Here is a 13,301-nt window from a genome sequence, read left to right as displayed (position 1 = left end):
TAGGGTTTTAGGTTAGTTTTGTCTTGTTTATTTGTATGCAATAACTTTCTACGTCTTTAAAACAGAAAACTTAGTAATCCCAGGTGATGAATGGTAAATACATTGATAGTTGTGAAACTCACCTTCCAATTTGTTTCACTATTTCTTGCATAAAAGTGGTTTTAAAGACGGAACACTTTATAATGACTTTTACTTAATCGAACCACACACCTAATGAAAAATGTTTGTTCTAGCAAACAGTCAAACTAGTCAGAAACCGTCAGCAAACAGTTGGTCAGTGAGAAAACATAATACAGTCATCAGTGCTATCCCCTCTAATCGCGCTGGTCGACTATTCGCTGATGGTTTCAACCCGTTTGAAACTGATGCTAGAACAAACCTAATTATTCCAATAAACAACAATGTAATTTGCAATTTACCTTCGTTCTTCATATATTGCACAATAAAATATTCGTTGTCGAGATAATTCAACACAGTCGTATGTTCGTGGAATAGGGTATATATTAATAAATATGAATTTCGCTCAAAAGTAAAGTACCTTTATATTTCACAATATCGAAAAGTGTTATTGAGAAAAGTTATTTGTAATTAAAAATTAAGTTATAATATGCAGTTATATTCTTCTAATTGAAAAAAATTAAAAATTTGAAAATGTTTCTCAACTTACGGATACCCTTGGATATTCTACGGATATCTTGTTTAAAAATAGGAATTTTTGTAATACAGAATTTTGTAAAGAAAATATGCTTTTTTATTTCACAATGTATATACTTAAATGTACAAGAAAAAGAGTCATAATGAAAAATTTAAAAAATAATTATAAAAAATATCAAAAATCATTAAAAGTATAAATCCTTGAAAAAGCATAACTTGCCTAAAAATAGTCATACGGCCTTACACAATAGACCATTTTAAAGGCAATCGACTTCTATTCCTACTAAATTTACTGTGATGCAATTGTCTTTTTACGTGGTTGACTCTACTATTTTATTGTTTATGTTTTTAGGCACTAAGTTTAATTTAATTGACTTTATTTATTTTTAATAACTTACACTTAAAGAAATAAAGAACACTGAATTTATATCCTTTAATAACACTAATTTACAAACTTAACATTAAAATACTACATTATTTTTATTCGTTACAAAATAACCACGGCTTTATTAAAGATTACACTAAAACAACAATTTATCTAAATGTCTAATATGTACAATTTACATTTACATTTATTTCGCGTCCGAACATCGAAAAATGTTACTCGACCGACGACTACAAATTTATAACTAACTCTAATTTCAAAAATGTCTCTTTATATAGTTATAAAAATTATTCTACTGATTTCCAGAAAAAATCGAAAGATATGTATTATTTACAAAGCAATAAAAAAAAGGTGTATTCGGTGATTCTTCTAGATATGCCGATACGTAAATAGCTGTCTCGCCGACGAACAGGGTTTCAGACACTTCGGCGCCAGAGAGTTCTGGCGTTGACAGGACCGGCCTGGGACCGTGACAGTACCATTGTATATACCTAGAAATGCGTAGAAAAAAGTTACAGAACAATGTTTGCAAAATAATGGGGAAAATGGCCCAAAAATGCTGTAAGCTGCGAACTTTGAAAAATCCAGTTTCGGAAACTGTAGTTCCTAGAGACTTCTACCAAATGTCATTTTAAACAGAAAGGATGGAAGCTATTTTTCGCTACAGCAATGCCGCTACCTATATCTCTGTGGAAAACAGTCATGGGGCAAAAAACAAATTTTCTTCCTTTCGTTTTTTTTTTCTTGCTTTTCTTTTGAGTATATTTTATAATACGGGCAATGTTGGGAATAACAAGAGATATGGTACCAAATAGTATAGTGAGAGAGAGAGGAACAAAGTGACAGATGTCGTACAAAAAATTGCACAAGCCAAATGGAGATGGGCTGGATATGTAGTACGTTTAAATGATAATAGGTGGACCAAAAGCCTTATAGAGTAGAGACCTAGAGAAGATAAAAGACGCCGAGGTAGACAACCAAAAACATGGATGGATGACTTAAGAAAAACAGTGGGAAATTGGATACAGAAGACAAAAGATAGATAACAATGGAAGTATATGGAGGAGAAATCCAACAGTGGATGCAAGAGGTTAAGGAATGATGATGATGATTAACTGTAATAATAATCATCGATAATTAGGGAAAAATGTACTGCGAATGAAACAGTTTTCCCAAATGTATTGTTTATTTTTTCATCAAATCTACTAATTAATTACAGTAGGTTAGGTGAAGGGCAGTCAAAGCAACAACAAAAACAAGCAAAAAAATAAAAATCTAAGATCTAATAAAGACTAAGTTCTCTTATTTGTCTTTGCATTATAAATCATTAATCATACATTCACACGGTAACGTCATTGAAATGAAAAAGTTCCACAGCCACAGCACCTTCGAGTAACAGTCTTTTGCACTGAGGTAACCTTGTTGGATGTTGAACGGCCTCACATCAAATTACTGGCCAATAAAAGCAATGCAGTCGAGACTCATTATGTGTGTAGATTGTTAAGCCTAGTTTGTACGTAAACCGCTTAGCAGTTTTTTATTTCTTAGATCTAGGTTTATATCGCTGCCGCAAGAAAGGTAATAATGTAAGTTTTGATGACCCAAGATTTTAGTATCGTTTTATGGTTAAATGCATTTCTTTGTAGATGATACCTTTCAATTTACTGCGTTTTACATATATTATGTAATTAAATGCACATAAAATGCGCATTTTTAAATATGTATAATTAGAATTATTTATAATAAAATAAGATATAAGTATTGAATCAATCATTACTCACAACTTTTGACTGAAACAAGACCTCAATTCACGAACATCAATGTAATATTATGAAGTGGAATACGATGAAGACGATAAAATAACAATACAGGAACTCGAGAATGTAATACGAATTCTAAAAAATCGAAAGCCATGCGGATCACAAGGAATACCGAACGAATTACTAAAACACAGCCCACAAGTATTACGGGAATTACTGTCGTATGTTTTCACCTTATTCTATAAAGGTCATGACTTACCACCGGAATGGACAAAAGAGAGTAAAATTTCATAAATCTGCGCGCATGCGCACACAGACAGTATGTAGTTCCTTGCTAATCTTTCAAGATAGGTATGTATGTATCTGTATCACCGCAAATAAGTCAATAAAAGAATATAATATTAGTGTTTTTAGTAAATGTATTATTTATTATACTTTTTGGATTTGTCCTTCTCTGTTACAGTATTTGAGGGTTATATTGAGTTACCTATTTATCTTACTGGATCCCGCGTATGAAAAAAAAGTTCATTAATAGCAAGCTAAAAATTTGTTAATAGCTTAAGGGTGTCTAGTCGGACAAACTTTGATATATGGGAACACTGGAACAGGGGAAGTTTTAATTGTGGAACAGGTTAAAAATTTGGACCGGTCAGACCACGAAGACGGCACATGTATTTTGTCCGACAGAACAGACTTAAACTCTTCGAACAGAGATTAAACTCTCATGCAAAAATCAGACTGCTATTTATCACCAAATGGGCGTTTTAATGAGTGGAACATGCAGAATATGTCAAATGACAGGAATTATGACAGGTGATAAATAACAGTCTGATTTTTGCATGAGAGTTTAATCTCTGTTCGGAGAGTTTAAGTCTGTTCTGTCGGACAAAATAAATGTGCCATTTTCGTGGTGTGACCGTTTCAAATTTTTAACAAACAAAGTTTATGATAAACAAAGTTTATCATATTATATAAAGTTTATTATATTAACAAATTTTCAGCTTGCTATTAATCAACTTTTTTTCATACGCGGGATCCAGACCTAGTAGTAAGATAATAAAATATTATGTAGTTATAACATTTTTATATGTCTATTTGTCACCGTGTTTTGTAATGATATCCGAAACTTGCGTGTCACTTAAAGAAGCTCGGTGGCGTAGTTGGTAGAGCGTTGAGCCAGAGATTGGAAAGGTCGCGGGTTCCAATCCTGGACGATTCATATTTTTTTTTTAAATTTTTGGTTGTTTTAATAAAAAATTTTTAAAAGTGGTAGATAAGAAAGTTAGTTTAATATTTAAATAAAATACAAATAACCTGTTAAGTATATTTACTTCGTTGAAATTATATAATAGAAGAATAACTTCTTACGTGCGTACAAAGTACACACACATTCTTTTTAAAAATATCAAGTGGTGTTCCGTACAGACACCGAGGAGAATAAGATGAACCACCCTGTATACAGGGTGAGTGCTGAGGAACGCGCCAAACTTTAAGACTGTATAATATACGTAATAATAATTAAAGATAACTCATATGTTGTCATTCTATTTTCATTTGTTTCCGAGATACGGGGTGTTAAAATTTTTCTTACAAATTGCCGATTTATTTATTGCTCTAAAATCGCTTGAGTTGTGCAAATGAAATTTAGTGAGTTTTAAAACGTAGTTATTGCGCATTTTCTGACATACAATTAAAAATTTTATATTCACCATTGGCGCGCGTACGAGTAATAGTCTGACGTTTTTTAAAGGTAAAAATGGTACGCCACTGAAATATTTCTAATTAAAAATCTTTTTTACATCCCTCGTTCAATTTGTGACAAAAAATGTATCTTCCCTCTTTTTCATGCGACGCTTTGTTTTCATGCAAAAAATAAAAAAATCTTAACGCTTACAAAGTTTTCGACGAAGTTTCTATATGAATGTGTAGAAACGTTTTTAGAATACTTTTGATAAGATTGTTTGTCAGAAATTGAACAAGGGATTCAAAAATAATTTTTAATTTGAAATATCTCAGTGGCGTACTATTTTTTCTCTAAAAATTTCAAACCATTGCCTTTACGCGCGCCAATGGTGAATATAAAATTGTTAATTGTGTGTCAAAAAATGCACAATAACTATGTCTTAAAACCCACCAAATTTTATTTTCACACCTCAACCGGTTTTAGAACAATAAATAAATCGTCAGTTTGTAAAAAAAAAATTTAACACTCCCGTATCTCGGAAACAAATGAAAATCGAATAACAACATATGAGTTATTTTTAATTATTATTACGTATAGTATACAGTCTTCAAGTTTGGCGCGTTCCTCACCACTCACCCTGTATAATCGTGAACTTCTTGTTCTATTTCATCTTGTCCGATCCTCATTGTGATATCCTCATCTGTATTTGTTCCACATCTGTATCTTCCACAAAAGTAAAATAAAACAATTATTATTAATATTCAGACAACCCAAATCACTGGTTTTACATAAAAAAACCCTTTACTACACTATTTACTTTGATAATAATTCTCCAAACGGCTATAATTCCGTGATCAAATTCATTTAATTGATCGGTCTGCGAGTGTACCAGAATCGAATAGAAAGAGACAAAAATAGAAATGAGAAAAGATGAGACTACCGCAATAAACGAGGCATTGCTGCATCGACTGTCCCGACACGACTTGGGACTCCTCTGTCATCCCTTTTGATGAATTACGCTTGGGGGATGCTTTCATGCGTCTGAGGGTAAAGCTTAGAACGTATGCAGCGGCGGATCAAGCACATGGAATAAATGTTCGAAAGTACTTTTTTAGAAGCTTTTTTTGACAAAACAAATAAAAACGATAAATGGCTCTAATTATTAGATAACATCGCTTGGCTTGTAACATTTATTTCATATATTTTATATTGGGGTAATATTTATCGAAATATACTTCCTGGTATCAAGTGCCTCTCTAAAGATCTGCTTCGACAGAAGTTTTTGATCTTCTCATAATTGAGTACTTATAGTACTATGTTGAGTATACAAGTTGAGTATTGCAAAAAACCGAGAAGAGCTTAATAAAGGACGTAAGGGAGAGAAGAAGCTATGAAATAGGCATTGATCACTACCGACTGGAAACTACATTTAACAGCAAAGAAATAGAAATACAAACACAGAAGACAAGAATAAGAAATGCAAGAAAAGAATTTAAATACATAAACTAATAAGGGAAGAAACAACGAAACTCAGATATAAGGAGGAGTTAGAGAAGGAAATGGACAAAGAAGGAGAAATGACACAAACAGTAGAAGAACAATGGGGGAAATTTAGAAATGCTAGGATGAATACAGCAGTATGTGGGACCACAAGAAATAATAGGAAAGAGAAATGGACACCCTGATGGAATAAAAAGGTAAAAATCGAAAAAAAGAAAAGAAGAAATTGTGGAAAGAATACCTACAAGACAAATCGCAACAAAAATATAAAAGAACAAAATACAGATAATAAAAATTAAAGAAATAGTCAAACATGAGAAAAAGAAAAGCTGGGACAAGTTCGGAAAAAAATGGAACAAAACAGTAAAGAAACTGTAATAGTTATTTATGAAACAGTTCGTGAAGTATGCTTTTTGCGAACGCACGCGATATTTAGAGCACGAACGACAACTGAGTGAGTGCTATACATCGCGTAAGTTCGCAAAAAGTATTTCACGCACAGTTTAATACAATATTTTATCTACTCTTTGATAAACAAATAAAAAAACTATAACTCTTCGTCACTGGAATTCATTTCTATTCTACAATTTTTAGAACTTTGACATTTAAAAATCCTAACTACTTTCAAACCACAAAACTGTCAAAAATTTTGTTTTAAGTCATTGCTCATATTGTCATCACCATGACAACGGAAAAGTTAAGGATATTTGATTATATGACAGTGTGCCAAAAAACCCATTGAAAGTGTGCGAAAAAGTAAATCCAATTTAAAATGCATTGTTACTTCACGCACACTTTAAACCCTTCACGCACTGCTATCTATAATGACAGTTTTCACAAACTAAAAACTGATACATAATATGACATAGAGTAGATAAAATTGTTTATAGAACACTAAAAAACCTAATATACAACAAAGAAATCAAGATAAGACAAATAATGATCAATAACAGAACAATATTAACCGATAGGATTGTCGAAAAGATATAATCGAAAGATGGAGAGTTTATTTCGAATAAAAGTTGAACGCAGATCAAGGAAAAGAAAAGAAAAATGAAACAATGTAAATGGCGGATCAGAGGAAAACACGGAGGAGACAGAAGCTATACAGGAAAAACAACTAGAGGAAACAGTAGGAAAGATAAAGACTGGGAATGGCCCGGGGAGCGATTAAGTTCAGAATTTGAAATATATAGGAGAAAAGACAAAGAAAAGATTATTATACATCCTAAATCTAATATGGAAGAAAAAAATATTTCCTAGAAATAATAATAGAATGAAAGATCAGGATAGAAATGGACCACAAACGAGAGGATGTTCAAAGCGTATTAAGAAAAGTACGTAACACATAAGGCCATAATATATTTCCTATGCAAAGGATAATAGAGAAAGCCTTAAACAAAAATAAAGAAATATACATAAATTTTAGAAACATGGAAAAAGCATTTGATTCAATCGAAGGAAAACTATACAAACCTTTACTGGAAAAGAAACAAATAAGCGAAGACCTGATAGAAGCAACTAAAAGTACATATGTATAAAAAAAATACTGTTATAATTACATATACGAAAACAATAAATAGAATAAGAACACAAAATATACAAAGCAGACGCAGACCAATAAAAAAGTGGAATAGCAAAATAGAGGAACAAAAGAAGGGCAAATCTTGAAAATACGCACAAGAAGGCACAAATGGCGTAGAACAGAAAAGAATAGAGAAAATTATCAAAAGCTAGATGCACCTCCCTCCACACCTAACGGTAGAAGCGGAACGAGAATAGGCCTGGATCCAGCCTACCAAAAAAAAGTTGATTAATAGCAAGCTGAAAATTTATTAATTGCTTAACGGTGTCTAGTCAGACAAACTTTGATGTACGGGAACACTAGATCAGGGGAAGTTTTAATTGTGGAAGAGTTGAAAAATTTGGAACGTCAGTTTACGAAAACGTCCTATGTGTTTTGTCGGACAGAACATCTAATTGATTTGTTACCCTTTCGTTAAACTCTCATGCAAAAATCAGACTGCTATTACTAACCAACATAATACCTGTCATTTGACATGCTCTTCGTGTTCCACTCATTAAAATGCTCAGTTGGTGATAAAGACCAGTCTGATTTTTGCATGAGAGTTTAATGAAATAATAATCAATTGGAAATTCTGTCTGACAAAATGGGATGGAACGTTTTCGTAGTTTGATGTTCCAAATTTTTAACCTGTTCCACAATTAAAACTTGCCTGTTCCAGTGTTCCCATACATCAAAGTTTGTCCGACTAGACACCGTTAAGCTATTAACAAATTTTCAGCTTGCTATTAATCAACTTTTTTTGGTACGCGGGATCCAGGTCTAGAAGTGACACTTATCAACGTCTACATGGGAGCTAGTCTAGTTAATATAATTCAGACATGTTCTCTGCCAATACCTCAAACTGAAAACTATGATATAGGTCGATATCTCAAAGAGTTGGTAAGAAACCACTAGATACAACTATTTTGTAAACAGTTTAGTAAGAATTGTTTGTAAATTCAGTTGTAATATTACTAATTTTTTTATAAAGTTTAAACCATTTTTTTGTTTAGTTCTACCCCAAGAAATTTTATTTATTTATTTCTGTATACTGTGATGCCCGTGTTATTGTCCATCTCTACGTCTCTGGCACCCTTCCCGCGTTCTACCCTTTCAAATCATGACAAAGCCGCTCTTTCTTTACTTTCTGACCTCCCATGCATCTAACATGCGATGTTATGCTGTTTTTTTTCTTCATAGGTGACCCAAATAACCATCGAACCCTTTTTATACATTCCCGATCCCTTTCTACACACAGGAATCTTTTTTTTCTCTGTTAATTTCGTTAATAGCACTTAAAGCTATGGCATTGTTGGTAGCTAGAGAATAGTTTTTCGCACGCGACCTTGTATGGGTCTAGTCAGTGTGGAATAGAAAATCTGCATACGCATAATATATTATACTTTTTTATGATAAAGAAAAAAACAACAGATGGCGCACAGATAAATGAAAATAAAAATGGGACTTAGTTAATTTTAGAGGACTATGACTTTCTTAATACTCTTAATAATGAGGACTGATGGAAAACTTCTTCTTTTGAAAGTTCCATCTCCTATCGGAGGTTGGATATCATAATGGCTATGGTCACTTTGTTGGCTGCTGCTCTGAACTACAGTTAAACCATTCTCTAAGGTTCCTCAGCCAGGAGATGCATCTTCTTCCTATGCTTCTTCTTCCTTGGATCTTTCCTTGCATAATAATTCTCAGCAACTCATATTTTTCTCCTCTGGCAATGTGACCCAAATATTCCAGTTTTCTTGTTTTTATACTGTTCGTAATTTCTAACTCCTTATTTAAACGTCGTAGTACTTTAACATTGGTAATCCTTTGAAACCACTGAATTTTCAATATTCTTCTGTAACACCACATTTCGAACGCTTCTATTTTTCTTATGTGTTGTCTTCTCAATGTCCAAGCTTCCATTCCGTATAGTAATTTAGAAAATATGTAGCAACTTAGAGCCCTCAATCTGAGAGGAGGCAACTGAAGGGTTGATGTGCATCCGTACCATTCCCTCAAGTTACGAAACCATGAGATTTTCTCCTTCCTACACTTCTCTTACCCTGGATTTTCCCTTAATTAATTGAAGTATGTTGTATCTCTCAGTACCTACGCATAACATGCCCCAGGTATTGCAGCTTTCGTGTCTTGATGGTCTCCAATATTTCCATTCTTTGGTTGACTCTTCTCATGACTTCGTTGCACTGGCGAAGCGTCCATGTAACCACTGTTACCATCGGTAACAGTTAAAAATCTTGCAATCAATATTTTATGACTGTTATGAAATAATTCCATTTATATTTTTTACCAACAGAAATATTTGTTAATAGTACCCAATTCAGTAAATAGCCAACTAGACGCACGAAAATATTGGCGAGATATGTGAATCCATTGCACGTTATTATATTATGCTGTTACCAATACTGGCAGTGGTAAGGCAGGAGAAACCTCGCTATCGCTCGGGACTAGCTCGTTTCTGAAAATTTTGAAGGAGCGACGGCTCTGTTAGAGACGGCGCGCGGGCACGCTGTGTATATCAGTATTGTAACCATTTTGAGGATTGGTAACATTAGTTTAGTACCTATTACAGATTACAGTGTGCGTGCATTTAAACGTGGAAGAGTGTTGCTACCTATTGCGTAATTGATCAACTACTTGAAAAGTTATTCTCCTTGTATATTTTTTTATATATAATTTTGAAGAAAAAAAAATGATATTGAAAATGGAAGAATTAAAATATAAACAATAGTTTTCTCAATCTATTCTTTTTCCTACTTGTTCATTTTTTTATGTTAATTTTATGGTAGAATAATATGTTTAGTTTGTTTATTATTTTTTCTACGAGCGTGCAAAAATGTCTGCTTTCGCGCACGCATTTTAGTTTAGAAAGTTTTACTTTTCCGCACGCGTGTTACTTTTCCGCACGCGTTTTACTTTTCCGTAGGCGTTTTACTTTTCCGCACGCTTTTTACTTTTCCGCACGCGTTTTACTTTTCCGCACGCGTGTTAATTTAGATATGTTAATATGGCCTTAAAGTAATTATAATACATGCAATAAACTAATATTTAGATACAATTTACTAATTTATTTCAAATATATCTTATTGTGTTCATGTTTTAATGAAATGAACGCGAGAATTCGATGAAATAAAATAATTTTAACATACTATTCGAAAGTCAAATCAGTAGACAATAACAGTGGTTTTGAATCATCGTCATGGAAACTAAGATCGTCGTCATGCTAACCAATTATGCTGAAACTTTGGTTTTGAAAACCTTGTCAAAGAATTAATTTGTGTATGTATTTTCATATTAATTAAATTAATTGATTAAGATTTGGTCATTTTTTAAAGACTCGTAGAAAAAATATTGTTTCTAACTCTTGAAGAAAGTCTCTTTTCCGCACTCGACTGCTTGCCGAACTCCCGCTTCGCGTCGTTCGGCAAACTGCAGTCGCGTAAGGAAAAGTATGACTTTCTGCACTTGTTAGGAAAATAACTATATTGTTATACCTGTTACATATACATAATTACATACATATAATTTGGGAATAGTGATTTGTTTAATTTTATCCCACAGGATTGAAAACAAAAACTTATATTTGGAGGTTCAAAATAATTTTTTTTTAAATAAGATTTTTTTACATCTGGTTTGGTAACACTTTAGAAAAAGTCACGCGTCGCCACTGCTTCGTTGTTTGCTACATGCCCGGTCCATGATATCTTATGGATTCTTTTATACACCCACAGTTAAAATGCTTCCAACTTTTTAGCAGTCGACGCGTTAAGTGTCCATGCTTCTATCCCGTAAAGCAGAGTCGAGAAAATGTATAACACCTTGCCAGCCTAACTCTTAAGTCTAATTTCAGTTCTCTTGCACAAAGTAGGTACGTTTCTTATTCTATTGAAGTTTATTCGTGCTTTCTCTATTCGAACTTTTATTTCTTTGGAGTAATCGTTTGTGTGACTAATTATTGTGCCAAGATAGTTGTAGTTTTCAACTTGTTGTAAAGTTTTACCGTTAATTGTCAGGCCTTCATCGTTATTTTGGGTTTTTGATATCCTCATAAATTTAGTTTTCTTGATGTTTATTGATAATCCATATTCTCCATACTTAACTATCTTGTTCATTAGCTTTTGGAGGTTTTGGAGGTTGTCCGCTATTGTGATAGTATCGTCCGCATATCTAATGTTGTTAATTGCCGTTCCATTGACCTTTATTCCTACTGTTTCTCTCTCAGGAGCTCTTTTCATTATTTCTTCAGAGTATGCATTGCATATACTAGTGGTGACAATACACACCCCTGTCGCACTTCTCTTTTAATTTTAAACTCTTCTGATTTGTGTTCGTTAATGCGTATGTGTGCCTGTTGTTTATAATATATCATAGATTTGTTATAACTCGAAGGTCATTCATTGTATTGTATTTGTTTTGCTTTGAGGACGTCCATTAGCTCTTTGTGGCGGACTTTATCGAAAGCCTTGTATAGTCCATTCCACGAATATACGACTGTTTTGGATTATCGCGACGGCGAATATTTTAGTGTGCAACATAAGAAGTACGAAAGTAAATTGCTCTAATAATTATTCCAATAAACAACAATGTAATTTGCAATTTACTTTCGTACTTCTTATTTTGCGCAGTAAAATATTTGTTGTTGCGATAATACAAAACAGTCGTATATTCGTGGAATAGGATATAATCTATCAAACAGAGGTATTTTTGAGTTACCAAAACTAAAATTTTTTCTGTAATTCAGATTATACAGGATTTTGTAAGAACCTCCACGGTATAAAGTGTATATAATTTAACTAAAAAATCGACCGGTAGATTAAATATTGAGGAAGCTAATTTGAATTTGTAAGCAAGCACGTCTCCGGTCTATCTTCTCAAACAAAAAACCGGCAAATTAAACCCCATCTTTCCTTAAAATGTTTATTCAGGTTAGTAATTAGCCGAAGAAAATTAGTAAGCAACTGCCAAAACGCCAAAGTAAACCTGAAATCGACGCATTAATAATTGATTTGAATTCGAGAGATATTAATTAAGGCACGAAAATTGGCAATTTCGTATTAAAATTCACCCCCCGTGCGAAATAGGCCTATCTCTGGAGGAATTTGATATCCACGGGCTGGAACAAGGTGCATTACGAGGATTTCATCAGATTTGAAGATGTTGATTTAGGTCCCAGCAGGTACAAGTATTAAATTCTCTTGTTCCATTTTGCAAAATATTGAAATAGCTGATGCGTGATGTGTAAACTAAGCTCAAAATTATTTTCGCCATTACCCACGAATCAATCCTTTGGTCTGGACCAATCACCGGCTTATTTGGTATTCATCCCAGATAACAGCAGTTCTCGCTAGTGGCGCACAACCCCCTACATGCGACACTATATCGCACCTCCGCTCAAATAGTGTCACAACTCAAAAAAAAATAAATAAAAACTGTTTTATTGCGCCAACAGTTTAATAAAACTACAAAATCTTATCTCAAAAAGTGTTACGTTTATAGGTCAAGTATTTGTGGTTAGATGACACTAGAGTCATTATATAATTAACCAAAATCAACGTCGCACCGAACATAAACAGTGTCACATATTGACTTGTGCAAAGCATTTGTCCATCTAAGATGTGTATAAAGCGTAGTGTCACAACTCAAAAAAAATATTTTTCTTATTATTTTTAGCAGAATTAATACAATATTTTGTAGGGCTTTTCAAAATCCTTTGTAACTGACTAAAATAATTAC

Source organism: Diabrotica virgifera, chromosome 8, assembly GCF_917563875.1.
Source record: "Diabrotica virgifera virgifera chromosome 8, PGI_DIABVI_V3a".
Taxonomy (NCBI): domain Eukaryota; kingdom Metazoa; phylum Arthropoda; class Insecta; order Coleoptera; family Chrysomelidae; genus Diabrotica; species Diabrotica virgifera.
Note: the sequence above shows the minus strand (reverse complement) of the source record.